This window comes from Clarias gariepinus, chromosome 20, assembly GCF_024256425.1.
Source record: "Clarias gariepinus isolate MV-2021 ecotype Netherlands chromosome 20, CGAR_prim_01v2, whole genome shotgun sequence".
NCBI lineage: Eukaryota > Metazoa > Chordata > Actinopteri > Siluriformes > Clariidae > Clarias > Clarias gariepinus.
In genome coordinates this window covers 5,416,769-5,432,839 of record NC_071119.1, presented here as the reverse complement: position 1 = coordinate 5,432,839, position 16,071 = coordinate 5,416,769, and the positions used below count along the sequence as shown (strand labels likewise).

At 39.7% G+C, this 16,071-nt stretch overlaps 1 protein-coding gene and 1 long non-coding RNA gene across 2 annotated transcripts in view; one reads left to right on the top strand and one right to left on the bottom strand.

Annotated features, from left to right (window-relative positions):
- Positions 1-16,071, top strand: part of LOC128508231 (C-type lectin domain family 4 member M-like) — a 302,540-nt gene that overhangs the window by 121,148 nt on the left and 165,321 nt on the right. The gene's annotated exons all lie outside the window — the stretch shown is intronic.
- LOC128508795 (uncharacterized) lies at positions 8,105-15,976 on the bottom strand. The gene is made up of 3 exons (XR_008355952.1): positions 15,899-15,976; positions 8,345-8,451; positions 8,105-8,168 (listed from the first exon to the last, which is right to left on the bottom strand). It is a non-coding gene; the product is annotated as an uncharacterized LOC128508795 (long non-coding RNA).

Sequence of the window (16,071 nt, the reverse complement as noted above, 5' to 3'; positions counted from 1 at the left end):
CATAAGAAATTATGCAAACCCAAATTATTCGTTCCACAGCCCAAAAAAATAAATAAAAAAAAATAATTAATACGAAATATTAAGTAAAAATACAACAAATGAACCTGCACTTTACCTTAAAAAAAGTAAAATTAATCCAGATCATTTGACATAAGGGTTTGCTTTTTTCAATGTAAGAAGAGAGGAGGAATTAAACCTCCCTCTTCCCTCTTCTCGCCTTACACAGTAACCATTCTTCCTCTCTTATATGAGTTTTTCACACACACACGGTAAGACTAACAAGAAACATCGTTAATGACACTTGGGTGAGGAATCACTGCTTTAAAGTAAAAATAAAACAAATTAATCTGCACTTTACCTTTGAAAATAATCGCGACTGAGCAGTGTTTCTGTGTAGAGCAGAGAGAGAGAGAAGGAGGTGTGTGTGCGTGAAGGCGAGAGGAGGTGTGTGTGTGTGTGTGTGTGTGTGTGTGTTTGTAAGACTTTCTTTTGCTTTACATACACGTGTTATAAGAAACAGTACACACACGCATACAAACACAAAACAAAATATGTTTTATTCACACACACATGGTTACAGTGTTATAGTAAACAGTACACGCATGTACGGATGTTGATTATACCAGTAAGGGACGAGCACTAAGACCCAGCACGGAAGACAATTACAGGAAGTGCATGCGTGATACATGATACTCGTTACTCGTAAACCAAGACTTGCTAATTTTTTTAAATCAAAATTCATAAAAAATCTTTGCTCGTCTTAATCCGAGGTTTCCCTGTATGTCAATTGCAGAAACGAAGAGCCACACAGGACAACAGTTTTAAGCCCAAGACTAAAAATCTTGTTAAAAGGGCTTAGGACATTGTGCTCTAACTTAAGACCTTTTAAAGGCATAAAATTGTGAAATGGCAAATTTAGACTTTTCAAGATCCTTTTAACATCCGAACAGAACGGTTCAGTTTTTACAGAGAACTGAAACCTCTATTCATTTGCTTATGGTACAAAATCAACACTTCACTGCTTAAAAGAAGACAATTCTGGCTTTTCTTCTCACCTTTTTCTGGATCTGGACAGCCATGTGCCATACTGCTGGCATGTGCGGAAGCGCAGTCATGGAGTACTGGGTGGTATGGAGGGTCAGAACAATGTTTGCATTTCAGAATCTGTATTTGGATTTGAACAAGCGGAGTGAGCCATGTGGGCTTCCGTTGAGTTAGCTATTGTTCATATTAGCAAAGGCGAGGAAAGCACATTTCACAAAATATCAAAATATGAATTGCTTCTATTGTTGGATCCGACATATTAGCCACAGATTCTGTGCTTTAAATTTTCTTTAATTTCCGTTCGACTTCCATTCATACCGAGATATATTGTGAATTGTGTGTTTGTGCGAGGTGTGTGTGTGTGTGTGTGTGTGTTTGCGCCTCTCATAGGTGTTTGTGCACGGGGAGTTTGTGTGCATCTGTGCATCTCATAGTTGTGTATGCGCAGAGAGTTTGTGTCTATGTTTGAGCATTTCATATGTAGTTATTTGTGCACTTAGTAGTATATATACTCAGCAAAAAAAGAAACGTCCCTTTTTCAGGACTGTGTATTTCAACAATAATGTTGTAAAAATCCAAATAACTTTACAGATCTTCATTGTAAAGGGTTTAAACAATGTTTTTCATGCATGTTCAATTAACCATAATCAATTAATTAACATGCACCTGTGGAATGGTCGTTAAGACCTTAACAGCTTACAGAAAGTAGGCATTTAAGGTCACAGTTCTAAAAACGCAGGACACTAAAGAGACTTGTCTACCGACTGTGAAAAACACCCAAAGAAAGATGCCCAGGGTCCCTGCTCATCTGCGTGAACGTGCATTAGGCATGCTGCAGGGAGGCATGAGGACTGCTGATGTGGCTAGGGCGATAAATCGCCATGTCCGCACTGTGAGACGCCTAAGACGGCGCTACAGGGAGACAGGAAGGACGGCTGATCATCCTCGCAGTGGAAGACCACGTGTAACAACACCCGCACAGGATCGGTACATCCGAATATCACACCTGCGTGACAGGTACAGGATGGCCACAACAACTGCCCGAGTCACACCAGGAACACACAATCCCTCCATCAGTGCTCAGACTGTCCGCAATAGGCAGTCCATGAGGAGGAGATGCACTGCAGTACTTCAAGCAGCTGGTGGCCACCAGATACTGACTGGTACTTTTGATTTTGAGCCTCCCTTCATTCAGGGACACATTGATAAACATTTTAAGTTTATGTCTTATGGTGTTGACTCCTTTAGTGTTCATACAAATATTTACACATTAAGTTTACTGAAAGTTAAAACAGTTGAAAGTCAGAGGACGTTTCTCTTTTTGCTGAGTATATATACTGTATGTGTGACTGTTTCATATATGTGAATGCAAGTGTTTCATGTTACCCCTCTGTCTGTCCCTGCTGCACATGTGGTGATCCCAAACATGCCTCTGTTCATAAAAGATGAGGCAATCATGAAGGAGCTGGCCCAAATTCGGACGAGTTTGTTGGCCCTATGAGAGCTACAGTATCCTGCATGGGTGCTCCAACGTGAGACATGCCCTGTCTTACCAGAGGCAGGTTTAAATGGTTTTGCCACTCCAGAGTGACTGAGGTGTTTCGAATGCACAGATGTTAGACATAAAAGGCTGAGCTGTCTGCAGGGTGCTCTGTAGCCGCGGAGCTTAGGGGGGCCTTGGGAAGGAAACAGAGGCAGCAGCGCAAAACCACCCAGTTGGAGAACACAGAGGAGATAGAGTCTAAAGCAGGCCTCACTGACATCCAAAGCAGCGACACACCCGAGTCACAGCTCATAAAGGTCAGTTCAGAACACACTGACACCACAGGGACACACACCGCACCCGGCGCTGATATAAACACCAACACTACAGTAAACAGTGCGAGTGTAAAACCCGATGCCCTTCCAGTAGTCAGCACTGACAGTGACCCCACCCCTAATGCTGACCCCGCCCCCTAACATTCACTGAAGAGGTACAGCACCACCACCCACACCGACAGAAAACACTGCAGCTAAACGAAGAAGGAAGAGAGAGGTTTTCCACAAAACGGAAAACACGCAATCAGACATTGCGCACCGCAGCACAGGAGAGTGAGGGAGAAGGATGCAGCACAGCACACACACACACATAGACATTTAGGAGCAAATTAACTGCTTTTTACAAAGCTTTTTACAGTAGAAAAGAGACGTGATGAAAACACTATTGACTGAAGATAAGAAACTGCACAAAGTATATATATATATATATATATATGTGTGTATGCAAGTGTTTCATGTGTGGGTGCATGGGTGAAGTTAGATTTAAGCCCTATATGGTGCCTCATAAGCTAAGAATTTACTCATGATCAACTAATACATGGTGTTTAGTTATTATGAAGTGTTACATGCCCGTGTGTGTGTCATGTAAGTGTAGAGGCGCGGATGCTGGTGGCGGCGTGCACGCGCGCTCTTTTTCTCTCTCTCTCTTGCTCTCCCTTTCCTGCAGGTGGCCCCGCCCTGATTGGACGTGCGCCAGGACGTGCGCCAGGATTGGCCGTCTTTGGACCTGCGTCTTTTTAAGATCACAGACGAGAGCCGGAAGCGCGCGCTGTGTGATGTTGTGTTGGAGATTGTTGCTTGTGCTTGTTTATGTTACGAAGTAGAACTGTTGGGTCGCGCCTGTGTTTGTGAGCTTGTGTGGTGTGTGTTTTTGTTCTCTTTTGTTTATGTTAAATGTTATGTGTTTGTAAATATTGTAAATAGTTATTTTTTTTGTTAGTATATGTATTTCTTTTATGGAAGCAGTAGGGGTTGGGTGCCATTTTAGTTAGACCCGTTTTCTCCTGTTTTGAATGTTTAGTTAGGGAGTCAGTTTAGCCCTGTGTTTTTGGTTTAGTTTTTCTTTGTAGTGTAGTTAGTTTTTGGGAGGAGATAGGGCAGGGTTTTTGTTTATTGTTTTGGCCTTGGCCCAACCCTGAAGCCGAGAGCTTCCGGTGTGTGTGTGTAAAAAAATAAAAAGAGAAACAGACAAAAGTTTGGTCGTGTAAGATTTTATTATTTATTACGCCCTGGGACCCTAGACCTGGGGCCGTAACAAAGTGGGGGCTCGTCCGTTGCAAGTTCATCCCTTGCGAATTAATAAAGTGGGTGGCTCATTATTAAAGTGAGGGCTCAGCGATTGCAAATAATACAATAGTTTGTTTGGCTGCCTTCTTTAGTTTGCTTGTACGTTGGTACATAAAAAAAAATGGATTTTGATCTAATTGCCTTTACGCTATCTCCTAGCACGGAGCAGTTTAATCGCTGTCGTAAAGACGATTTGTTTAAAATAGCTGAATTTTTTGGAGTTGACGTGCCACGTAATGGTGGAGGTGAAAAAAATATTATATAAACAATTGGTTAAACAGCAGATTCTGCCTGAGGAGTCTGGAAGGGCCGCTGACAATAGAAGCTCTTCAATGCCGACGGAAGTCGACGTGAAGCCACCATCTACGCCACACTCACCCACGGCTTCCAGGTACCAATTAACTGCACCACCTCCCACGTCATTATTATCAAATTCGGACCAACTATTAAATTTAAAAGCAAAAGAAATAGAATTGGAAATTAAACGAGAAGAAACTGAGGCAAAAAGGCTTCGTTTAAGGGAGCTAGAGCTTGAGATGGAGAGGGAACGTTTTCAGCGAGATCACAGCTGGCTTCACCGGGCTGAGAGCGCGTTGGAGAGTTCCCCTGCTTCTCCGTCATTTGCTCAGTTACCTACAGGGCCTGCGCTGGTCTCTTCTAGTCCCGTTTCTGCCCCAGTGACTATTTCTTTGCGTAATTTTGATGTGAGCAAACATATTAATTCAGTCCCTCAGTTTAGAGAAACCGAAGTTAATAGCTATTTTATAGCCTTTGAACGTGTTGCAGCTACATTGCAGTGGCCAAGAGCGATGTGGGCTCTACTTTTACAGTGTAAGCTAACGGGCAAAGCGCAAGACGTTTGTTCAGCGTTGCCGATAGAACAGTCTAGATTACGACGTGGTTAAACAAACTGTTCCTTGTGCTTATGAGTTGGTGCCGGAGGCGTATAGACAAAAATTTTGATCCCATAAGAAGCCAGACAAACAAACTTTTGTTGAGTTCCCCAGAGAAAACCATGCTCTTTTTAAAAAGTGGTGTGCTGCAAATAAAACTAATTCTTTTGAAGCCTTGAAAGAGTTAGTCTTATTAGAAGACTTCAAGAACTGTATATTTGAGAACATAGTCATACACTTAAACAAACAGAAAGTCACGTCTCTGTCAGCAGCCGCTGTGCTGGCTGACAAGTTCGCTTTAACACATTGAACAGTTTATACTCCTATGGTGAGAACTCATAAATCTGCTGTCCGTGGGGTTGAAGGGCAGGTGAAACCGTCAGCTGGTACTGTGAGACCGGCAAGGGCAGGAGTTTTTAGAAATTCTCAGTATCGCACGGGGGGAGGTAGAGTCTGTTTTTATTGCCTCAGTGAAGATCATCTTATTTCAGACTGCGAAGCCTGGAAAAAGAAAAAAAATGCATCAGCTAATTCTAAGACTGTAGGTTTTATTAAAAGACAAAGAGAACATGTTTTACCTGATCCAACAATAGCAGCATATAAACCCTTCATGTTGCAGGGATGGGTGGCAGACAGCTCGGAAGGAATTCCCAGGTCAGTGTCTGTTCTGCGGGATACAGGTGCAGCCCAAAGCTTGATGCTAGCTGGCACACTACCTTTGTCACAGAAAACGTACACGGGGGCTGATGTAATTTTGCGGGGTATAGGAGCAGGCTGTGTTAAAGTTCCGCTCCATACTGTCTACCTTCAAACCGACATCGTAAAGGGTGAAGTGTGTGTTGGAATTTGTGCTGAACTCCCTGTTGACGGAGTACAGATTATTTTAGGAAATGACCTAGCTGGTGGTGTTGTTTTTTCCACAATCAATTGTTGTAGATACCCCCATAACAGATGTGAAAAGTGAACTCTCTTCTCAATTTCCAGCAGTGTCCTCATCATGTGAGGTTACACGAGCACAAGCGCGGGAAGTTGACGTGGGTGAGGTGTCTAACTCTTTTCTGCAGTCTGCAGCTATGACTGGAGAACTGTGTGTTGAACCAATTTTACCCAACCATGACGTTTTACCATTACAGATGGGACGCTCGCAGTTAGCGGCGGCGCAGAAGGCTGGTCCATCATTGCCTACATGTTTTGCGGCTATTTTAATCTGTGCAACTGGGCTGATCTGTGTTGGTGCCTCATTCTTCGTAACAAAATTGGATTTGTTAAAAGGTTATTGGCAGGTGCCATTTACGCAACGTGCTTTGGATATCTCCGCGTTCGTAACGCCAGATAATTTCTTGCAATATACCGTTATGGCCTTTGGTATGCGAAACGCTCCAGCTACCTTCCAAAGGTTAATGCACAAAGTTTTATCTGGCGTGAAAAATTGCGAAGCATATTTTTATGTTGTTGGGTATCCTTAGCTGTTGTTCTGTATGTTTTTAGTCAAAATAGGATTTTTGACTTTTATGGGTGGGGGTGTTACATGCCCGTGTGTGTGGCATGTAGGCGTAGAGGCGCGGATGCTGGTGGCGGCGTGCACGCGCGCTCTTTTCTCTCTCGCTCTTTTGCTCTCCCTTTCATGCAGGTGGCCCTGCCCTGATTGAACGTGCGTGACGTGCGCCAGGATTGGCCGTCGTTGGACCTGCGCGTCTTTTTAAGGTTATCGAGGAAAGCCGGAAGCGCGCGCTGTGTGATGTTGTCTGGGAGATTGTTGATTGTGCTTGTTTATGCTACGAAGTAGAACTGTTGGGTCGCGCCTGTGTTGTGAGCTTGTGTGGTGTGTGTTTTTGTTCTCTTGTGTTTATGTTAATTGTTACGTGTTGTAAATATTGTAAATAGTTATTTTTTTGTTAGTATATGTATTTCTTTTATGGAAGCAGTAGGGGTTGGGTGCCATTTTAGTTAGACCCGTTTTCTCCTGTTTTGAATGTTTAGTTAGGGAGATAGCTTAGCCCTGTGTTTTTGGTTTAGTTTTCTTTGTAGTGTAGTTAGTTTTTGGGAGGAGATAGGGCAGGGTTTTTGTTTTTTGTTTTGGCCTTGGCCCAACCCTGAAGCCAAGAGCTTCCGGTGTGTGCGTGTGTGTGTAAAAAAATAAAAAGAGAAAAAAACAAAGACAAAAGTTGGTTGGTTGTTTAAGATTTTATTATTTATTACGCCCTGGGACCCTAGACCTGGGGACGTAACATGAAGTGTTACCAACTAATCTAATTATAGCACACTTTATTGAATTACTTTTTGCTGAGCGGGAAAAATTAAATAAATCAGTCACTATTTACATAAGTAATTTGTTTTCTATACCAAATTAGTTTAACAATAAACATTACAATATGGAATAAAAATATATATATATAAACCAACAAACTGAGGAGCAATAATCATCTTTATTCATAAAATAATTTGGTAAAGGATTTCTTGCCAGTAATGTTTTAAAGGATAAATTAAGTTAAAATTAGTAAAATACTAAACATGACAATAAAAAAAGCAAACAAAATAAAAATGTCACACTTCGAGCAAATAAGTAGAAAAAGTTTATTTAATGACAAAATGTGAGCATGACAACTTAGAGGGTCACATGACCAAAACTTATCTTAGATGGTGAATGGTGGTGAACATCTTAAATAAATAACCTTGCTATGGTCATGTGACTTTATATTACATTGAGTTTACTAAGAGTCTCTGATAATCTGTTCCACTGAATGGAGAACTCCTGCAATGTCATGAAGTACTGGACACTAAGCCTGATGAGAGAGTGGGTGAGGTTTATATTGTCAAAGCTAATTAGTAGTTAATCAAGCAGTACAGCTAAACATATACTGTATGTGCGAAGTAATGCTGTTGTGCTCAGTAGTTACAATAATAAACAATAATAATTTCATAAAGACACAGTTAGAATGCATTCAACTGATTAATACACTCAGCTTGATTTATTTGGGAACATTTTGTTATTTTCTCTTCTCACAGATCCAGGCTTGTTTATAAGAGCATGGGCTGTCATTCCAGTGCTGTTTATCAGGATACCCAGTCTCACCGCAGTCTTCATTATTTTCATTATCTGGTTGTTTGTAAGCCCATTTACTGAAACTAAGACAATCTGATTTAGTCTTCAGTACTGAGTTTTCAAACAAATCATAACAAAATAATCTCTGATCAATTGAAATATCAAAGAAAAAAGATTCATCTAGGTTTATTTATTTGCTCTGCAGTCTTAAATGCACAAGAAAAAAATATATTTTTGACACACACATGTGGTCTCTTACCCAGAGGGTAGTAGTGTACCGTCCACCCATTTCCACTCTCCCTCTGTGTCTCTGTCACTCAGACCAATCCAAGCATGACCTCCTTGCAGCTGTTCAGTGATGAAGTCCTGTGTATTTTATAGCAGAACAACTTGAGAACTTTTGTCATTATCTACAGTAGCAGTGGACACATACTGTAGCGCATACTGACTCCACCAAAGCTAAAACATGCTTTTTCTGTGGGAGGGAGGAAACACTAGGCCACCTTATTATAAGTTGTGATAGATCAGGGCTAATGTTAGCACTCTGAGAGAATTAATAGTGAGATTTAGACAAAATGTGATAAAGAACTTTTACATCCTTAGCCTGGGATACTCACCCGCACAAAAAGAACAGATTTTCATTCTCATTCTTTATCAGTCCAGGCCAAACCTCACATGTACTGTACTGTACAAACAAAATGAAAGGCAGTGGCACACTGAACACAGAACTGATGATGAAAACACTCTTAAAGGCCTCTAGAGTGAATTTGTTCATGTTAAAATGACACACAGACTGCAGGGATTCTATAAGGTTCGGGGACAGGGGGAAGTTTTATGTTGTGTTTAAAAATGTTTTTTTTTTCTATTTATTTTTTTCTTTAAATTTATGTTACTTTACTATATTCCCTGGATTTATTTAATATAATTATTTACAGAGGCAGTCATGTTTGGGAGGATGCAGGCAAGGCATAGGCCTGGATGTAAAGACTATATAATATAATTAATTTTCTTAATTATAAAAATATAATTAAGTAAACTAAACACAAACTGAAACAGGATCTAGAACATAAACAACACTACCAATAGTTTAATTGGCTGAGACTTGAACATACCAAAACAGAAAGGGTAATGTTAAAACAGATGCAAGACAACTTGCTGGCTGCTCCAAGGACTATTTATACACACATGTCTAAACAAACTACAGACAATAACAATCTAACCATGTGACAGAGGTGTGACAGACAAATCCAATCAGTTTTAGCTGAACATTCCAACACAAAACCTGAAACAAAGTCCCATGGGTGAAAAGCCTTCTCCAGGTACGACTTCTTACTTTAAAACCACATTGCTAGAGGTTTTTAATCATTAAATGGTCGTATATGTATCTTCCATCTTTCTAACATGTTTAGCTTTTAATTAGTTTTAACTTTCTATCTATTTTAAATTTCCTCATGTATAAGGTCCACAATTTATTTATTAAATGTTAGTAGTGTAGGGATGAACAGGGCTCCCAAAGAGAACAATATTGATCACGGTCCAGAGTCCCTCTCCCAGCCTGCATCTTTAAAATGTGCCAGTAGGGCAAAACTTATATACATTTATTTACTCAGTATGTTTAATTCCTGCATAACTTAAAAGGTGTAATCAGCATTAACAAACCCCTTTTATTAGATAAAGGACGGAATGAGTGGGTAAATATGTAATGTTTGATATCAATCTAAAGCTGGCTTTATTCAAAGAATGTTGGTGAATATGGAAAATTGGTAGCATGAACACAGCTCATGCAAAATTACTTTATAAACATTATTAAGACTCCAACCAGATGAGTGGCTGCATGTGACAGGCGAAACACTGCGCTAATATATGCACAAAAAGAGGAACCACGTGAGGCGTGGCTAAGCCCTGCATCAGTTTGGACCAATCACCCATGGGACAGTCGGACTTCAAAAGGTCAAAACCAGCAGGCAGAAGGCGGAATTGTCCACAACATCCACCACTACAACTTGCAACCTCCAACAACCTCATCCAAGCAGCTCGGGCTTCCGCCCTTGTGAGCGGCACGCTGCCTCTGCTGGTGTCATCCGCCCTTCAAGAACTCTCAACGCAATAAAGAAACAATGAAGAAACCCTCAGGAGAAGTTCCAGAGCGCAGCCATCGGTAACCAGGCAACCAATGCCTCACCGAAGGGCTTTCCAGACAGACGTCATCTCTACAGCTGTGCACCAACCACTTACAGATGGAGCCACGCCAAATAGCCGCGGCCGTGTGAATTGCGTACGAATGGCGTACGGCTGCCCTATGCACGCCGTAATCCCCCCTCCTTTTTCTTCGAGAAAGGCGTGTCAAGATTTCACAGTAAACACGCCCATTCAAGCCCTATTTATGCATTTACCTGGTTCCACCACTAGATGGCGCTTCGTTATCAAGGACACGTTAACACAAGCCAGCAATTTAGCTGCGCTGAGTTGCAATCACGTGATTTTAACAACCCGCTCCCACCCACGCCGAACTGACGCTGCCAAACTGCACTAGAGATGAAGATGGCGGCTTAATGGACTATTCGCGGTAAGTGGTGTTTTAATTTATAAAATTTGTTTGGGATTAGTTTAAAGTTTATTTCCCAGTTTAGTTTTTTTATCGGCCATTTTGAAAATCACTGGCAGCACCAGCAGCGGTCAGATGTAACTTTAGATAACTTAATGATCTGTTTACCAGGTCTGGAGTTAACATTACAGCTTACTGTTAGTGTCACAAACTCACAATGTCACTCCTCTTTAACTAAAAAGACACTAAAGCTTCGAAAATACTATTAATGTCCCTATTACAAAAGCTGCACTACCGAATGAAGAGTGTTTGTGCTCTATAAAAATGCCTTTAGAGTCTGACCGCGTGTTGTCTGGATTAATTCAGCATTTATTTATTCTTTGGGTAAGAGTTAATCTGCAGGTTATATCTGTGAATATAATGTGATGCAGTTCATGAAGGACACAAGCTGAGGATAGATGTACAGGAGCTCGCGAGCTAAACGCTCATAACCCGGTTTATATTTTTCTCAGTTTGGCCGTGACTTTGCGCGGTAGTGCGAGCGCTTAGTTACCGAGATGGATAAAAACTCTGAAGTGTTTATCAGTTAAGGAGTGTGAGGAGGGGGAGGTGTGTGTGTGAGGAGGTGTGGGGGGCTTCAGTACTGGGTAAGTTATAGTTTGGCTTCAGAGATGAACTAATATATACGAGTGTTATATCGCCTAACTTATTTGTATGAAAAGCGCATTTTAATTTAATGCAGACGATAATACAGACAGACCGGGGGTTAACACTAACAAAGTTCAATGGTTAAAGTTATCCCAGTTTATTTACATTCCAGAATTCCCCAAAACAGTATTTTAAACACTCTGTGGTGTAGGTTTACTAATATCTTTTATATTTATTACAACTAGATATTCTGTAACGTTTATTTATCTCTGTCTTTACTAAATTCTCCTTTTGTCTTTAAGCAGAGCTCTGCTGTGGAGGATTGGGGGGTCAGACGGATGACGGTTGGCCTTTTGGAGCTACTGGAGGAGCCTGAACAAGCTGTTGAGGGAGCTGTAGGAGGGATGACGTCACAGTGCAACATCTTTAGAATGATGTTTGGTCAGGTCTACTGTATGTTCTGAACATAGAATTGCAAAACGTCTGATACTTTAGGGGAAAAACAAAGAATTAAACAGTTCCATCTTTAATATATATATATATATATATATATATATATATATATTTTTTTTTTTTTTTTTTTTAATGATATTTTAATATAAAAGAACCAGATAGAGACTGATAAGCAGCTGGTGTTATCCGGGTATTTTAATGACCTTTAAGCAAAAAATTTTACATGTTTTTACCTGTTTTATACAAATTATTGTTTTACCTTTGACTAGTTTTGGAAGAATAAATTTTATTTTTAAAGTCATGTGTGCGTGTTTTAATTGTTGGGGGATTGTTTGTGTATTTAAAAATACATTTACTTAAACCAACAACTTTAATGTGCAAAAATGGGACCCGACGTTGTTTTAAATAGTCAAATAGTTAGGCTAATAATAATAATAATAATAATTATTATTATTATTATTATTATATAATTATTACTGGTTATAGAAACAAATTAAAACAACAGTTAAACACTTGATCATATGTATCTGTGCTAGTTTGCGACTATGTGACCCATAATCATTTTTTCTCAGTATAAAAGTTTTGGGTTTTTTTAAGAACTCCATTAAAAGAGCAAAGACAAACTTAGAAGGAGTGGAAGGTAAGAACCCTCAGTGGAGAATACTGACTGTGACATGGTGCTAATTGCTCTCTCTCTCTGTGTGTGTGTGTGTGTGTTTGGCGGGGGGAGGGGTACTTCAGACTTACTTGTCTCTGCCCAAATGTTTGTGTTAAAGCAACGGAGAAATGCCGGAGCGCGCGCACACACACACACCTCTCATCCACAAACGCTTTAACTGTTGTCTTGTAAATCGTTGATTAAACCTATGAACACAGCTGTTCAGCATCAGTCCTAAACACAAGCGCAGGGTATGTTTTTGTCCTTAATTAAAAGACACCAATATGTTAATAATTTACACAATGATAACATGTTGTTTATGTTTAATGTTTATTTTGCGGGAAAAGGTAATAAGCAATATTTAAAATAAAACAAACCAGGAAGTAAGTGTTTCATACATTAAGGTGCTGTGTATAACCAAGTGCCCCAACAGACATAGCAACAGTGTGGAGAGTGTGTGCGCTGTGGGGGATTGGAAGGTGAACGAAGATAATCATTTACAAGACAAAAGACGTTCAGAGGTGTGTTATGCCCTAAAACGCCCCCCCCCCCCCCCCCCGCCACGGATTGCCCCCCCATTACGCAATCGCTATCTTCAAAGAAAAGCCGCCGCCCCTTTTCATTCAAACGCGTTAGCGAGTGTTTTTTCTTTCCCTCCGCTCGGTTTTGTGAACACAGTTGCGTTCAGTAACACGATGGAACCAATTACCTAAACAGCAGCAACAACAACCATTATGATCACACTTTGTTGAATTTATATTGCTTAAATATTTCGCAGCTCTGTCCTCTTTGCATTGCTACGTGTTTATTTATTCCCTTCTCGCATCGCACGTATAATGCACTCTAAAATCGACACTATCAAACTTGGAAATGATATAATATCAAATCAAACATCACGTTATTAAAATTAACGAATTTGTCACAACTCTTCTCTTATGCAGCACGGCTAAAAATATAATAAAAATTTCACCAAAGTGCTGCTGGTTTGGTGTCCGTGAGCTTTTCCTAATCAGAGTTAGATGGGGGGCATTTTGTGGCTGCTCCAGTTACACTCTACTTAGATATTACACAGAGGGGAGTTAATTTTTGTTTTCTTCATCCTAGCTTAATTTCATCTCATGAAATAATAGTAAGTTTTGGAGTTTTGGTATGAGTTCATCTCCCCAGCCAGTGTTGGGACAGGGTAGCATCATGGCAGGATTGGTGTAACTTTTCTTATCTTTTTAGCCGTGCTGCGTAAGAGAAGAGTAGTGACAAATTCATTACTTTCGTTACTAGACATGGTCTATTTTGTCTGCAAGTGAAATACATCGATACGTTAATAATTTACACCACGATAACATTACTGCAGAAGGATCTAGAGACGTGACTTTGAGACGTTCACAGTATATTCGAACCGTAGACAGTGTTTATTTTGCAGAACATTACAAAACAGCCATGTCCAATAAAACAGTGCATATTTAATAAGCCGCATTGGTTTCGAGTCAGTAGTAAAATTAACGAAAGACTGAGAAGCCCCGTAAACTTGACAATAATAGTCGATCTTATATTTATGTTTATATATATATATATATATATATATATATATATATATATATATATATATATATATTTTTTTTTTTTTATTTATTTTATTTTTTTTTTTTTTTTGTATTTTTTTTGTATTTTTTTTTTTTTTAAATGTTCGAATTAACGTTTCAGGGTAGCCTATATAATTTGTCTTGTCATCTGTTTACAGCGTTGGCTGATTTTGTGACTGAGACCGATGGGTTACATTGAAATATTTTATTAGTAGTAGTAAGCCAGTCTTTAGTAACCCTGGATAAATCACAATATAAGCCCTCTCTCTCTCTCTCTCTCTCTCACACTCACACACACAAACACGTACACACACAAACAAATAAAACATGAAATCGCGTAAAACCAAATGAAACTATGGCAAAAATAAATAAGCAGTAAAAATTACAGTAGTATCCTGTAGGTGATCCCTGTCCTGATAACAGGCGCTTACTCTCTGGAACTGTTTAGTTCTGTTAGTATTGTGTTCAAGTGTGAATATTTATGGGGATTTAGTCTGTCACTGCTGCCGCATCTATTCACCGTAGTGATAAGTGATTAATGTCCCATCAGATCTTTAATGGGGAAACGTTATGCTGGTTAAAGACATACTGATCCGTATGAACAGATATTTGTTCCAGATATTATGCGCCATTAATCGATTTGTTATGCCAATTTTTGACTATCAGCGAAAAAAACATCAGCGAAAACATCAAAAATATAACGAAAACAAACTCAAGCAGAAGTTAAATTTCAAGCTTTACTTTGCAGTAAAATATGATCTACCAGTCTATTAAACGGAAATAGATAAAAACACCGTAATGTAAAATACTGTACATAGCCCGCATTTGTATTTCGTACCTATAACGACTGGTATAGATAAATTACAGATTTTACCGTCTTTAAGTATTATTAAGGATGTCGTGAAAAATATTGCAATAAGTAGTTTTATTAATTGATTTAATCATTAATTAAAATAGCATAAGCATCATGGATTGTGTATTGAGTGATTTAAATCTGTTTTATGAATCGTTTTTTATCCCTCTTTTTTACCACATCATCTATTTATGAAACTATGTTGACGTTATGTTGAAGTTATGATATATATATATTAAATATAGTAACCGGCTGCTTGGACACTGCAGAAGCAGTCAATGCTCCATCTGGCGGAATTATACAGCATTGCAACCATCTTTTTAGAAAGCGCATGGGGGCGTTTATGGGGCGGGGCATCGTTAACTACGTCATCGCGGGGGATCACATTCCGTGCACGGATCGATCATGGTCCTGTCACGGTCCTGTCATGGACCTATCATGCTCCAAGCGGCTGTTTGACGTGGCTCCCACTGTAGCAATGTCGTGATTCCCTTCATTGCAGGCAAACCACTGAACGAGAACGAAACTTAATGCAAGTAAACAACCAAAGCTGCAAACCTTGCTGAAATTGGTGCTTGTTTTATACCTAAGATTAAACCCAAGGCTCTGCTCTTATGACTTTCTTTGATCTAGTAAATAATACCAAAGGAATTCATTAATTTTCACCTTCCAAACTGTTTGTATATGTGTGAGTGTGTGTGTGTGTGTGTGTGTGTGTGTATGCGTTTAATTAGTGTAGTTCCATGTGTCGTTAAATACGAAGAGAGAGGAGATGTTAACCACAGAACCGACCACAAAACAGAAAACACACAGTCTGACCCTGAACACCGCAGCACAGGAAAGTGAATGAGCAGCACACACACACACACACACACACACACACACACACACACACACACATACCACAAACTTTGAACAGGACTGTAAATCAATGAACAAAAAAAAAAAAGAGAAAAAAGAGGTGTTAAAGGTGTGGGGGGGCTTAAAAAAAACACCGAAAATATGTAAATAACAACAGACACATTGTTTCTTTAATGAAGTTGTTAATATCTTAAGCCTCTCTCTCTCTCTCTCACCTGTTCCTCTCTGCTGTTTATGATCACCAGGTCTGCTCCTCTCTTTATACAGTCCTCTCTGCTCTCAGTCCAGTTCTTGGTCTCATTAGACATGAAATAAAGACTGGAGCTGAAGCTGACACACTTCCCTTTGATAAATTGAGAGAATTTAGAGAGATTAAACACACAGTTTT